This window comes from Mus musculus, chromosome 18, assembly GCF_000001635.26.
Source record: "Mus musculus strain C57BL/6J chromosome 18, GRCm38.p6 C57BL/6J".
Lineage (NCBI taxonomy): Eukaryota > Metazoa > Chordata > Mammalia > Rodentia > Muridae > Mus > Mus musculus.
Window position 1 is genome coordinate 79,639,325 of NC_000084.6, and position 16,394 is coordinate 79,655,718.

Here is a 16,394-nt window from a genome sequence, read left to right on the forward strand (position 1 = left end):
AGAGACAAGAGCTCTGGGGTACTGGTTAGTTCATATTGTTGTTCCACATATAGGGTTGCATTTCCCATTAGCTCCTTGGGTAATTGCTCTAGCTCCTACATTGGGGGCCGTGGGACCCATCCAATAGCTGACTGTGATCATCCACTTCTGTGTTTGCTAGGCCCCAGCATAGTCTCACAAGAGAGAGCTATATCTGGGTCCTTTCAGCAAAATCTTGCTAGTGTATGCAATGGTGTCAGCATTTGGAAGCTGATTATGGGATGGATCCCTGCATATGGCAATCACTAGATGGTCCACCCTTTCGTCACAGCTCCAAATTTTGTCTCTGTAACTCCTTCCATGGGTGTTTTGTTCCCATTTCTAAGAAAGGGTAAAGTGTCCACACTTTGGTCTTCCTTCTTGAATTTCATGTGTTTGGCAAGTTGTATCTTATATCTTGGGTATCCTAAGTTTCTGGGCTAATATCCACTTATCAGTGAGTACATATTGTGCGAGTTCCTTTGTGATTGGGTTACCTCACTCAGGATGATACCCTCCAGGTCCATCCATTTGCCTAGGAATTTCATAAATTCATTTTTTTAATTGCTGAATAGTACTCCATTATATAGATGTACCACATTTTCTGTATCCATTCCTCTGTTGAGGGGCATCTGGGTTCTTTCCAGCTTCTGGCTATTATAAACAAGGCTGCTATGAACATAGTGGAGCATGTGTCTTACCAGTTGGGACATCTTCTGGATATATGCCCAGGAGAGGTATTGCTGGATCCTCCGGTAGTACTATGTCCATTTTTCTGAGGAACCGCCAGACTGATTTCCAGAGTGGTTGTACAAGCTTGCAATCCCACCAACAATGGAGGAGTATTCCCCTTTCTTCACATTCTTGCCAGCATCTGCTGTCACCTGAGTTTTTGATCTTAGCCATTCTGACTGGAGTGAAGTGGAATCTCAGTGTTGTTTTGATTTTCATTTCCCTGATGATTAAGGATGTTGAACATTTTTTCAGGTGCTTCTCTGCCATTCGGTATTCCTCAGGTGAGAATTCTTTGTTCAGCTCTGAGCCCCATTTTTTAATGGGGTTATTTGATTTTCTGGAGTCCACCTTCTTGAGTTCTTTATATATATTGGATATTAGTCCCCTATCCGATTTGGGATAGGTAAAGATCCTTTCCCAATCTGTTGGTGGCCTTTTTGTCTTATTGACGGTGTCTTTTGCTTTGCAGAAGCTTTGCAATTTTATGAGGTTCCATTTATCGATTCTTGATCTTACAGCACAAGCCATTGCTGTTCTATTCAGGAATTTTTCCCCTGTACCCATATCTTCGAGGCTTTTCCCTACTTTCTCCTCTATAAGTTTCAGTGTCTCTGGTTTTATGTGGAGTTCATTAATCCACTTAGATTTGACCTAAGTACAAGGAGATAGGAATGCATCAATTCGCATTCTTCTACATGATAACGGCCAGTTGTGCCAGCACCATTTGTTGAAAATGCTGTCTTTTTCCCACTGGATGGTTTTAGCTCCCCTGTAAAAGATCAAGTGACCATAGGTGTGTGGGTTCATCTCTGGGTCTTCAATTCTGTTCCATTGGTCTACTTGTCTGTCACTATACCAGTACCGTGCAGTTTTGATCACAATTGCTCTGTAGTACAGTTTTAGGTCCGGCATGGTGATTCCACCAGAGGTTCTTTTATCCTTGAGAAGAGTTTTTGCTATCCTTGGTTTTTTGTTATTCCAGAAGAATCTGCCGATTGCCCTTTCTAATTCGTTGAAGAATTGAGTTGGAATTTTGATGGGGATTGCATTGAATCTGTAGATTGCTTTTGGCAAGATAGCCATTTTTACAATGTTGATCCTGCCAATCCATGAGCATGGGAGATCTTTCCATCTTCTGAGATCTTCTTTAATTTCTTTCTTTAGAGACTTGAAGTTCTTATCATACAAATCTTTCACTTCCTTAGTTAGAGTCACACCAAGGTATTTTATATTATTTGTGACTATTGAGAAGGGTGTTGTTTCCCTAATTTCTTTCTCAGCCTGTTTATTCTTTGTGTATAGAAAGGCCATTGACTTGTTTGAGTTTATTTTATATCCAGCTACTTCACTGAAGCTGTTTATCAGGCTTAGGAGTTCTCTGGTGGAATTTTTAGGGTCACTTATATATACTATCATATCATCTGCAAAAAGTGACATTTTGACTTCTTCCTTTCCAATTTGTATCCCCTTGATCTCCTTTTGTTGTCTAATTGCTCTGGCTAGGACTTCAAGTACAATGTTGAATAGGTAGGGCGAGAGTGGACAGCCTTGTCTAGTCCCTGATTTTAGTGGGATTGCTTCCAGCTTCTCAACATTTACTTTGATGTTGGCTATTGGTTTGCTGTAGATTGCTTTTATCATGTTTAGGTATGGGCCTTGAATTCCTGATCTTTCCAAGACTTTTATCATGAATGGGTGTTGGATTTTGTCAAATGCTTTCTCAGCATCTAACGAGATGATCATGTGGTTTTTGTCTTTGAGTTTGTTTATATACTGGATTACATTGATGGATTTCCGTATATTGAACCATCCCTGCATCCCTGGGATGAAACCTACTTGGTCAGGATGGATGATTGTTTTGACGTGTTCTTGGATTCAGTTAGCAAGAACTTTATTGAGGATTTTTGCATTGATATTCATAAGGGAAATTGGTCTGAAGTTCTCTATCTTTGTTGGGTCTTATTGTGGTTTAGGTATCAGAGTAATTGTGGCTTCATAGAATGAGTTGGGTAGAGTACCTTCTGTTTCTATTTTATAGAATAGTTTGTGAAGAACTGGAATTAGGTCTTTTTGAAGGTCTGATAGAACTCTGCACTAAACCCGTCTGGTCCTGGGCTTTTTTTGGCTGGGAGACTGTTAATGACTGCTATTTCTTTAGGGGATATAGGACTGTTGAGATCATTAACCTGATCTTGATTTAGCTTTGGTACCTGGTATCTGTCTAGAAACTTTTCCATTTCATCCAGGTTTTCCAGTTTTGTTGAGTATAGCCTTTTGTAGAAGGATCTGATGGTGTTTTGGATTTCTTCAGGATCTGTTGTTATGTCTCCCTTTTCATTTCTGATTTTGTTAATTAGGATGCTTTCCCTGTGCCCTCTAGTGAGTGTGGCTAAGGGTTTATCAATCTTGTTGATTTTCTAAAAGAACCAGCTCCTTGATTGGTTGATTCTTTGAATAGTTCTTCTTGTTTCCACTTGGTTGATTTCACCCCTGAGTTTGATTATTTCCTGCCTTCTACTCCTCTTGGGTGAATTTGCTTCCTTTTGTTCTAGATCTTTTAGGTGTGTTGTCAAGCTGCTAATGTGTGCTCTCTCTAGTTTCTTTTTGGAGGCACTCAGAGCTATGAGTTTCCCTCTTAGAAATGCTTTCATTGTGTCCCATAAGTTTGGGTATGTTGTGGCTTCATTTTCATTAAACTCCAATAAGTCCTTAATTTCTTTCTTTATTCCTTCCTTGACCAAGGAATCATTGAGAAGAGTGTTGTTCAGTTTCCACGTGAATGTTGGCTTTCTATTATTTATTTTGTTATTGAAGATCAGCCTTAGTCCATGGTGATCTGATAGGATGCATGGGACAATTTCAATATATTTGTATATGTTGAGGCTTGTTTTGTGACCAATATGTGGTCAATTTTGGAGAAGGTACCATGAGGTGCTGAGAAGAAGGTATATCCTTTTGTTTTAGGATAAAATATTCTGTAGATATCTGTTAAGTCCATTTGTTTCATCACTTCTGTTTGTTTCACTGTGTCCCTGTTTAGTTTCTGTTTCCATGATCTGTCCATTGGTGAAAGTGGTGTGTTGAAGTCTCCCACTATTATTGTGTGAGGTGCAATGTGTGCTTTGAGATTTATTAAAGTTTCTTTAATGAATGTGGCTGCCCTTGTATTTGGAGCATAGATATTCAGAATTGATAGTTCCTCTTGGAGGATTTTACCTTTGATGAGTATGAAGTGCCCCTCCTTGTCTTTTTTGAGTATTTTGGGTTGGAAGTCAATTTTGTTAGATATTAGAATGGCTACTCCAGCTTGTTTCTTCATACCATTTGCTTGGAAAATTGTTTTCCAGCCTTTCATTCTGAGGTAGTGTCTATCTTTTTCTCTGAGATGAGTTTCTTGTAAGCAGCAAAATGTTGGGTCTTGTTTGTGTAGCCAGTTTGTTAGTCTATGTCTTTTTATTGGGGAGTTGAGTCTTTTGATATTAAGAGATATTAAGGAAAAGTAATTGTTGCTTCCTGTTATTTTTGTTGTTAAAGTTGGCATTCTGTTCTTGTGGCTGTCTTCTTTTAGTTTTGTTGAGGGATTACCTTCTTGTTTTTTCTAGGGCGTGGTTCCGTCCTTGTATTGGTTTTTTCTGTTATTATCCTTTGAAGGGCTGGATTCGTGGAGAGATAATGGGTGAATTTAGTTTTGTCGTAGAATACTTTGGTTTCTCCATCTATGGTAATTGAGAGTTTGGCTGGGTATAGTAGCCTGGGCTGGAATTTGTGTTCTCTTAGTGTCTGTATAACATCTGTCCAGGCTCTTCTGGCTTTCATAGTCTCTGGTGAAAAATCTGGTGCAATTCTGATAGGCTTGCCTTTATATGTTACTTGACCTTTTTCCCTTACTGCTTTTAGTATTCTATCTTTACTTAGTGCATTTGTTGTTCCTATTATTATGTGTCGGGAGGAATTTCTTTTCTGGTCCAGTCTATTTGGAGTTCTGTAGGCGTCTTGTATGTTCATGGGCATCTCTTTCTTTAGATTTGGGAAGTTTTCTTCAATAATTTTGTTGAAGATGTTTGCTGGTCCTTTGAGTTGAAAATCTTCATTCTCATCCACTCCTATTATCCGTAGGTTTGGTCTTCTCATTGTGTCCTGGATTTCCTGGATGTTTTGAGTTAGGATCTTTTTGCATTTTCTTTGATTGTTGTGCCGATGTTCTCTATGGAATCTTCTGCACCTGAGATTCTCTCTTCCATCTCTTGTATTCTGTTGCTGATGCTCGCATCTATGGTTCCAGATTTCTTTCCTAGGGTTTCTATCTCCAGCGTTGCCTCACTTTGGTGTTTTTTTTATTGTGTTTACTTCTCTTTTTAGGTCTAGTATCGTTTTGTTCATTTCCATCATCTGTTTGGATGTGTTTTCCTGTTTTTCTATAAGGACTTCTACCTGTTTGGTTGTGTTTTCCTGTTTTTCTTTAAGGACTTGTAACTCTTTAGCAGTGTTCTCCTGTATTTCTTTAAGTGAGTTATTAAAGTCCTTCTTTATGTCCTCTACCGTCATCATGAGATATGCTTTTAAATCCAGGTCTACCTTTTCAGGTGTGTTAGGGTGCCCTGGACTGGGTGAAGTGGGCGTTCTGGGTTCTGATGATGGTGAGTGGTCCTGGTTTCTGTTAGTAGGATTCTTACGTTTACCTTTCGCCATCTGGCAATCTCTGGAGTTAGTTGTTATAGTTGTCTTTGTTTAGAGATTGTTCCTCTGTTGATTTTGTTACCCTCTATCAGCAGAGGTGGGAGACTAGCTCTCTCCTCTGAGTTTCAGTGGTCAGAGCAGTCTCTGCAGGCAAGCTCTCCTCTTTCAGGGAAGGTGCACAGTTACCTGGTGTTTGGACCTCCTCCTGGCTGAAGATGAAGGCCCAAAACAGGATCTTTCCCAGAAGCTGTGTTGCTTTGGCCAGGAAGGTGGCCAGTTGTCTGGAGCCGAAAATGGTGCCGCCTCAGAAGCTCTGTCTACTTCTTCATTTTTTAACTGCATTTGCGTCTAGGTTTTTTCCTATTCATTTTTCATTTTCATAAACCTTAAAATTGTTCTAACTTACTGTACTGGCTAGTTCTATGTTAATGTGATTTTGGAAGAGGTAATTACCATTGCTTCCATTAAAATAGCCTACAGATGAGCCAGTGGGAGATTTTCTTACTTGGTGATTGCTGTGGGAGGTCCCAGCTTATTGTTGGTGGTTCCATTCCTGGGCAGAAGGTCCTGGATGTTAAAAGAAAGCAGGCTGAGCAAGCCATGAGGAACAAGTCAGTAAGTAGCCCTTCCTCCCTGGAAGCACCCAGCTTCCTTTCCTGCCTTCAGGTTCCTGTCCTGAGTTCCTGCCCCAGTTTCCTGAGATGACAGACTATGGAGCAGAACTGAAATCTGGAATAAACATTTTCCTCCACAGTTCCTTTTGATCAACATGTTTTATCACAACATTAGAACACCTAACACACTTGTTTAAATGTGACTGAATTTCTTCATAGCAATATTGTTGATATCTGAGGACATGATTAATGCAATTTAAAAACTGATAGTTTCCCTTTATCCTGGCTAGCTCCCAAATAAATAAGACAGAGACTATAATATTTATTTAATAAAGCTTTATGGCACATTAGCTGAGCAGTTATTAATCAATTCCAATCCTCTGAGCTAATCTGGCTACCTCCTAGCCAAAATCTTCCAGATACTTACATTTTAGTATTTGTCTGACTCTCTGTCCTCCAGAGGTGTTCTCATGAGGACACATTTCTCATGATGAGGTCTCCCTCTCTCTCTGTCTCTCTCTCTCTCTCTCTCTCTCTCTCTCTGTCTCTCTCTGTCTCTGTCTCTCTCTCTCTGTCTCTCTCTCTCTGTCTCTCTCTCTCCCTCCCTCCCTCCTTCCCTCCCTCCCTCCCTGTCCCTGGGCAGATCCACTTTTATTGACAAATCAGAAAATAAATAGGGAGCAATGCTTACACAGCATTGGGGCAGGCGATACTTAGAACAAGTATTACAATGTCATGCCTGGATTGCAACCAGATATGGAGGCAGAGAGAGCAGCATTTGAATAATATGAGGATAATCTTTACGAAATGCACAGTAACATCATGCCTGCAGGATGCAGTGCAACAAACATACACATAAGTGCTATTTATGCAACATTATGCAAGATGACAGCACTCATATAAAACTGACATTCACAATGAATCTTCCTGTTACTATCACACATCCTGACTTTCTTTCTTATTTCCCATCTTAGTCCTTTTTCAGGGAGGGGAGGTATTCTCCACCATTGTAGAATTACAAATGAATCAATTAAAGACTTTGATAATAATCCCTTGATGTTATGCCTAGAAGAGATATTTTGGTTGCAGTCTGCTCATATAATATTTCACCATATGTTAAATTTTTCTCATAAAGTTCTCTCTAACACTTAATAAAATTTTATTATTCCTGTACCCATAAAATTATTTCTTTCTACTTTTAATGTTAAGGGTGCTTTTGATAAATACTGCATAAGTAATCAGAGTTTCCCCATATGTCCCTCTCTCACATCTTTAATGATCACAAATAACTTAAAACCAAGAACAACCCTGTCCTCTAACAGAGACTTTGATTTGAGTTACATAGTTGTCTAATATTCTCTATTCCCTTCTAGAATTCCACTAAGGACGCCACTCATATTCACTTGCGATTTTCCCTTAGAGTCCTCAAGTCTGTAACAATTCCTCATTGCTTTGCTTTCTTCTCCAATCAGTTTCTTTTGGATGCTATGCAGGCCTGATAACAGATCATGTTATCTCTCTGTTGCTATTTCTTCTCTGACTGAAAGACTTACAAGAAGGGACCTGCTGCTCTGCCTGGAACCATCTCTATCAGGAACTCCGACTGACAACCCTCACGAGGCTTGCTTAACCTGTTTCTGCTAGATGTTCTGAACACCCAAATGGATGATGTTTAACTATATACTTAGTGCAATCACTCATTGAAAGCCAAGAGAGTGACATTGTGAATCATTCTCTGTATCATACAAAAAATGTCATACATACACAGACACCGTTTTTTAAATTAGGTATTTTCCTCATTTACATTTCTAATGCTATCCCAAAAGTCCCCCCCATACCCTCCCCCCCCACCCCCCTACCCACCCATTCCCACTTTTTGGCCCTGGCGTTCCCCTGTACTGGGTCATATAAAGTTTGCAAGTCCAATGGGCCTCTCTTTCCAGTGATGGCCGACTAGGCCATCTTTTGATACATATGCAGCTAGAGTCAAGAGCTCCAGGGTACTGGTTAGTTCATAATGTTGTTCCACCTATAGGGTTGCAGATCCCTTTAGCTCCTTGGGTATACACAGGAAATTAATATATATGTCAGCCAAGTGTTGTACCTTCCTGTGTGTGTGTATACATGAATTTCTGTGTTAGTACACATACATGTGTGTGCACATATATGTGGGTATGGAAGCCAGAGGTAGACACTGGGTGTCTCTAATTTATCATCCTTTAAAAAAATTCTTTATGTACTGTGCCATCTCTCCAGCCTTGTAATTTTCCAGTTCTTTTGTTTGTTTGTTTGTTTGTTTTGTTTATGTTTTTTGAGACAGGGTTTCTCTGTATAGTCCTGGCTGTCCTGGAACTCACTTTGTAGACCAGGCTGGCCTTGAACTCAGAAATCCACCTGTCTCTGCCTTTCCAGTTCTTGATGGCACTTCCTAGTGTCATTAGCAATGTTTATTGTCTAATTCTATTTCCTTTTAGTACTGAGAATTGAACATAGGGGCTTTTATATGTGCAATACAGTGTTCTACCGGTGTGTTCATATCCTTCATCCTTTTCTTGGTAAACTTGATTTTAATACAGAGTTTTGTAAAGCTAACCCAGTAGGCCTTAGACTTAAACTCTCCACTTCAGCCTCCTGGGCAGCTGGGATTATAAGTGTGTGCCACTGTTCCTGGTTTAATTTCAGCCTTAATATCTTAGTGAATTCTTCCTTTCCTATTCTCTTCTCTTGGATATATTTAAAATCAGCTGTTTGAGCTGTTTGATCTCTACAAGAAATGTCATGTTCATACAGTGTGTTTTATATTTGTAGTTTACTAAACTTTGATTTATTTAGAGCCATGTTTGGGTTTGTTTGTTTGATTGGCTGGTTGTTTTGTGTTGTTTGATTTGGATCAGTTTTTGTTTGTCTGTTTTGGTTTCTTTTTCATTTGGTAGGGCTTTTTTTTCTTTCCTTTTCTGAAAAAAAAACAGTAAATATTTTTGTGCTAAAATTTATGGGACAGTTTGTTTGTTTGTTTTGTAATCATCTGAAAAGGTCCATTTATTCACTTTAAATCAAGATGCTTCCTTTTTTCTCTATTTTTTATTTCCATAATTTATATTAGATTCCAATTACAGTGTCCACACTCCTCTCCTCCCAGTCCCACCCTTATAAATCACTCCCCCCATTACCATTCCCCTTATTCTCAGAGAAAAGAAAGCCCCTCTTGGGTACCATCCCACCCTGGAATATCTAGTCCCAGCATACTAGGCACCACCTCTCCCACTGAGGTCCAACCATGCAGTCCAGTTAGGGGGAGGGGATCCAGTGGCAGGCAACAGAGTCAGAGGAAGCCCCAACTCCAATTGTTAGAAAACCCACATGAAGTCTAAGCTGCACGTCTGCTACAAGTGTGTGGGGAGCCTATGTTCAGCCCCTGCATGCTCTTTGTTTGATGATTTGGTCTCTGTGAGCCCCCATAGGATCAGGTTAGGTGTCACTTTGGTGTCCTTGACCACTCTAGCTTGCTCAATTTTATCCCCCACTCTTCCACAAGACTCCCCAAGCTCTGCCTGATGTTTGACTGTGAGTCTTTGCATATCTGTCCATCTGCTGCTAGATGAGGCTTCTCAGGAGATAGTTAGGCTAAGTTCCTGACATGCATGCCTTTCTGGGTCTGTGTTACCTCCCTCAGGATGATATTCTCAAGTTCCATCCATTTGCCTGCAAATTTCATGGCTTCTTTGTTTCTAATAACCGAATGTATTGTATTGTGTAGATGTGCCACATTTTCTTTATCCATTCTTCAGTTGAGGGACATCTAGGTTGTTTCCAGTTTCTGGCTATTTTGAATAAAGCTGCTATGAACAAAGTAGAGCAAGTATCCCTGTTAAGGTATAGTGGAGCATCTTTTGGGTATATGCTCAGGAGTGTTACAGCTGTGTCTTGAGGTAGAAATATTTCCAGTTTTCTGAGAAACCACCAAATTGATTTCCAAAATGGCTTAACAAATTTGCACTCCCAACAGCAGTAGAAGAGTGTTCCCCATGTTCACCAGCAAGTACTATCACTTGAGCTTTTGATCTTAGCCACTCTGATGGGTGTAAAATTGATTCTCAGAGTCATTTTAATTTGTATTTCCTTGATGAGTGAGGACATTGAACATTTCTTTAAGTACTTCTTGATCATTAGAGATTCCTCTGTTGAGAATTCTCTAGTTCTGTACCCCTACCACATTTTCTAAATGTGTTATTTGGTTCATTGGTGTCTAATTTCTTGAGTTCATTATATATTTTGGATATTAGTCCTCTGTCAGATGTAGGGTGGGTGAAGATGTTTTCCCAATTTGTAGGCTGCTATTCTGTTCTATTCAGTGTCATTGGCCTAGCTTTTCAATTTCATGAGGTCCATTTATCAATTGTTGATCTTAGGGCCTGAGCCATTGGTGTTCTGTGCAGGAAGTTGTCTCCTGTACCAATACATTCACAGCTATTCCCCCATTTTCTCTTCTATTAGATTTACTGTATCTGGTTTTATGTTGAGATCTTTGATCCACTTGGACTTGAGATTTGTGCAGGGTGATAAATATGGATCTATTTGCATTCTTCTACATGCAGACCTCCAGTTAGACCAGCACCATTCTTTGAAGATGCTTTCTTCTTTCCATTGTATGGTTTTGACTTCTTTGTCAAAAATCAAGTGTCTTTAGGTCTGTATGTTTCTTTCAGGGTCTTCGACTTGGTTCCATTGATTAATCTGTCTGTTTCTATAGCAAGTTCTAGCTAGAGCAATAGAACACCTAAAGGAGATGATATGATAATATATCATAATGTTTGCTATTCCCAGATGATAATGTGTGTGTGTGTCTTACCAAAAATTCTACCAGAAAACTCCTACAGCTGATAAACACCTTCATCAAAGTGGCTAGATAATAAATAAATAAATAAATAAATAAATAAATAAATAGCAGTAGCCCTCCTTCATACAAATGATACATGGGATGAGCAAGAAACCAGGGAAATAACACCCTTCACAATAGCCCCAAATAATATAAAATATCTTGGTATACCTTTAACCAAGCAAGTGAAAGACCTGTATAACAAGACCCTGAAAAAAAAAGTTGAAGAAGCTATCCAAAGATGGAATATCTCCCATGCCCATGGATTGGTAGGCTTAACATAGTAAAAATGATAATCTTATCATAAGCTATATACAGATTCAATGCAATTCCCATCAAAATTCAGACACAGTTACTTTCAGACCTTGAGAGAACAATTCTCAACTTCATATGGAGAAAAAACAAAACAGGATAACTAAAACAACCCTGTATAATAAAAGAACTTCTAGAGGTATCCCTGATTTCATGATGTACGACAGAGGAATAGTAATAAAAACTCCAAGATGTTTATGTTTCATGTTATATCATCTGCAATCTGAAAAGAAGCCAAAGGAACCACCTGGCATTTGGTGAAAGGTTTTCTGTTCACAGACTTCTCAATGGTTTCTGGTTTTATCCTATGGTTTTGTGACAAATAGAGGTAAGTGAAGTATTTAAAAACAACAGTGTTGTCAATATCATTTATATCAAATAAACTCTGGCTATCAGTGATTAAAATTAATTGATTTTAATAACACAATAAGTAAAGACAGTATGAAGCTTAGACTGAATATGGTAGGCAATTCCTCATTGCTGGCTGTATAACTGACTGTAAAGAGTCTGCCTTGACAAATTTACCTCCAAATTGACCATATCCCCACCAGAGAATGAACTAAGGCCATATCCCTATCAGAGAATGAACTAAGGCCATATCCCCATCAGAGAATGAACTGATAGGAAGTGTTTTATAAGAGGACATTTCTAGTAAAATAAGTATGCCTACTTCATCTTCTGTAGCTGCTATTTCTAACAAATCAAGTACGCATGTGGGGGTGTGTGTGAGTGTGTGTGTGTGTGTGTGTGTGTGTGTGTGTGTGTGTGTGTATGAATGGACAAATATAAAAGCAGACTCCATTTTGATGGAAAAAGACAATGCCCATGAGCATGAAACATATCAGGATATGCCATCATTTCTAACACTGTTTTGAAGATTGGTCAGTTGAATACTTCTTGTTTTAAAGATGAGTAATATGGGGCCTTGCATTAGTTACCTTTCCATTGCTGTGACAGAATGACATGACCAAGGCGAAGGAGGAGTTATTTGGGTTTATGATTTCAGAGGGGTAAGAATGAGTCATAGCCTAGAGGAATGGTAGTAAATGACAAGAACGGCAGCAGGAGCTGAAGGCTGAGAGATTCCATCTTTTTTTTTTAATTAGATATTTTCTTTATTTACATTTCAACTGTTAGCCCTTTCCTGGTTTCCATCTAAAAATCTCCTAACCCATCCTCCCTCCCTCTGCTCCCTAACCCACCCACTTCTGCTTCCCTGCCCTAGCATTCTCCTACATTAGGACATCGAGCCTTCACAGGACCAAGGGCCTCTCCAACAAGGCCATCCTCCGCTACATATGCAGCTGGAGCCATGGCCCCTCCATGTGTATTCTTTGGTTGGTGGTTTAGTCCCTGGAGCTCTGGGGGTATTGTTACTTCATGTTGTTATTCGTCCTATGGGGCTGCAATCCCCTTCAGCTCCTTTAGTCCTTTCTCTAGCTCCTCCATTGGGGACCCTGTGCTCAGTCCAATGGTTGACTGAGAGCATCCATTCGCCTCTGTATTTGTCAGGCACTGGCAGAGCCTCTCAGAAGATAGCTGTAACAGGTTCCTTAACCACAAGAGGACAAAGCACAGAGAGCAAGCTTGAGTCTTTATAGTCCCAAACCTTACCCCTCGTAGCATACTTCCTCCAACGAGACACCATCTCCTAAATCTCCCCCAAATAATCCCAACAACAGGAGACCAAGGGCCCAAACACAGGAGCCTATTGGGGGACAGTTCCATTTAAAGGACCATAAACCCTGAGAAATTTATTACTGCAGAAAGATAATCTCCAGATAGCAGCTCATTTTTTTTTCTGATTCTTAATCTGTGGGTACACTCTATTCTCCTCAGCAAGTCTGTTTCTTTTGCATTGTAATATATGAAAATTTGTCATGACATTCCAGACAAAACATGTCATGAAAATGAAAGGATATATATATATGTGTGTGTGTGTGTGTGTGTGTGTGTGTGTGTGTGTGTGTGTGTGTGTGTTATGAACTACTTTTGTAGGGTTGTTTCATACAGCCCAACAACAAGGGGACTAAAAAAGCTTTATAAGGTATTTGGGTCCAAAATATTAGGAACAATAAGTAACTTCTTTCAAATTCCACACAGAAAGATTCAAGGTATCAACTTATAAGTTAAACTTGAACACCAAGAGAAAATGACACTTAGTGATAAACCAAGTCACTCAGCTTGATGGAAAAATCATGTAAGAACTCCGTGGACCAGACCTGAATCTTCCAATAAAATAACAACCAACACAGATGATGTTTCCAGCTTGGAAATAACACAAAAGTTTGCTAATGTGAAGGAGACAAAAGGTTCCTGTAACAAAACGTTGGCTCTGATACATAGGATAGAGCTAAATGTATCCTCTGCTGAAGGTCCTCGGAGGTTTGAGATAACTCACAATGCATTGCATTGTAACTTTGTTCACCAGTTTTTCATGTCTGGAACACTCACTGTGTGTTCCCAAAATACAATAAACAATACATGTTTATTAAGTCCATAAATAGCACATTGTGTTAGTTAATTGAAACAATAAACTAATAATTAGTTAATTCAAACAGTCACGGAATGTTTAAATTCTGAGTGTCTGATCTACATTTTTTTTTTGTCATTAAGGATAAGACCTGTTCATTTCAAAAAAAGAATTCACAGATGTCAGAGATGGACAAGAACCTAAAATGATTTGCTGGTAGGGTTCCACTCCTGCAGAGGAGGGCATATAATATGGTCGTTCAAGTGTAAGTATAGATGGTGCACTATGTCCCCCATACTTGGGGACACTGTCTCTTTCTTTATAATAAAGGGGAATGTTTGTCATAAAAGCTAGTTCCTTCCAATCAGTGTTCATAAGTTGATACCTACTTCACTGCCATTAGAAATATTTCTGTTCTCATTTCTCTTATGACGGCACTGATGGTTTTCTGTGTTCAGAATGAAGGCTGGAACACACTGCAGGTAGTGAAAGTCATCAACTGAAGATATCCAATTGCAAGGTTCTTGATGCTTCTAAATTAAACTTAAATGATGTCTATCATAATAAATCCCTTCATCTATCTTAATAAACTCTGTAATGCATAGTGGAGCCCCTTCCTCACAGTATTCCTGAGTGGCATTATAGCATGGGCCATAGATGAAACCATACCCGGACATGTGTAATAAAATTATAATGAGGCAGAGAAGATAAGCAACCCTTCAAAAAAGTATTATGCTGTGACAGGTTGATATCCATGGGAGCTCTCCTCTACTCTGATGAGAAAAAAGGGGGGGGGGACTGGGAGAGGGAGGGACTTATAGGAGAAGAGGGAGGGGAAGCTCTGATCAGGATGTAAATTAAATTAATTAATTAATTAATTAATTAATAAGAAGTAGAGGCATCTAGATCAGGAACAAGAGCTGTCTCCTGGAATCCTTGGCTGCCAGTCAAGACAGAACAAAGGCTATTTCTGGCTTCTGCCCATGGATAATAACTAGAACTGTTTGCTTTTGGGGTCCCTGCCTGAACACTGCCTGAATAGTGCCCATCTCTTGCTGTCTGCACTTTGTCTTTTAGACCACTACTAAGGGTGTCAAGTGACAGAAACCATGGCAGTAAATTTTCCACAAGACTGAGAGAATTAAAATCACTTACATATTTAATTACTGGTTTCAATGAGATCAAAATATGTACATAAGTTGCCACCTTAACTAAAATAGGCATATAGGAGTAAACTTGGAATTTACTTTTAATAACCACTTTGATTCTTGCCTATACATGGGACTAACTTTACAGAAGCACATTGTACGTTCAATACTTAATTATAAATTAAGTTGTAAACTCCAAGATTTTTTAAAGAGAGTTTATTTTCATTTTAAACTGAGTGTGTGTTTAAGCGTGTGAGTACGGGTACCTGAAAAAAGCCAAAGGGAGCTTCAAATCCCTTGGAGCTGGAGTTACAGGGAATTTGGGCTCCTTAGTTGCTGGGTGCTAAGAACCAAACCCTAGTCCTCCACAAGAGCAGCAAGTGCTTTTAACTACCGCACCATCTTCTCAGCCCCAACGTCTATGGTTTTATAAATGTCCTTGAGTGAAACTTGTAATGAATAATTAACAACAAAATAACTGCCTTAATTCCTCAGCATATATAGACACTGCAACTGAATTCCTCTTGCAGCGTAGAGAGACAGGGACATCTCTACTTATTATTAATTTAAATTCGATGCACTGCAGCATCTCTTCTTGCATTTTTCCTAGTAATTAAGTGTTGATTCTCTGCCTTCAGATTAAATCAATGCTTATGTTGTTAAATATAGACGAGGTGCTGCATTGTGAATGGTGCTGAGCTAATACCTATTGTCTGTTACCGGTCCGTTCTCCAGATACCAGTGAATAGCAAGCTTTCCATTCACCCATTCACTGTCATGCACTGTGCTGTTCCCATGGGCTTCTGATTCTGCTTCTGCAGCTCATCATGGTCCAACACCATGGTTTCCTTCACAAGCAATCCTATGCAGGGGTTTTATTGGGCAGAAATTTCCTTCTCTACAATCTAATTGCAGTCTTCCCACACACATTTTTGACTACACACATTGACCTAAAAATATGGCTTTCTTCTGATCTGTCCCACTTAGTATATTCAGTGGGTCCTTAGTTGGGTACAAGAGCTATCATAATTCAAATCAAATTGGATCTTAAGAATGTCTCTAAGCAAAACTCTGAGGCTTGGTGCTGATTGCACATACTATTTACCAACCGAGTCTGGCCAACTTTTCTGACTTTGGCCTGCCAACACTATATGTGACCTCCTGGCCTTTACCAGGGACATACATCCTGTTCCTAGGTACACTCTGGTGAGATCTCTGAACACAAACCTTCCTGCACCTTTTCCAACACCTACATCTCTTCAGGGTATTACCTTCTGTGCATTGATTGCATTGATCTACTCTGATCTGTATCATTTGTGCAATACCTAACCCTGATGCTTGGTCCCAGTTGAATATCCTACACCCACTTTGGTCCTCTGCCATGTTTAGCCTGTGAACCATTCTTGCACACTTCCCATCCCCGAAAGGCATCCTGAGTCACACATCCTGCGCACTGGACTGCTTAGTACAGTCTGTGCCATTCTCAGCCTCACAGGATTGGTTGTGGTTTACAGAACGTGGCCAGGCCCCATCTGATGGGT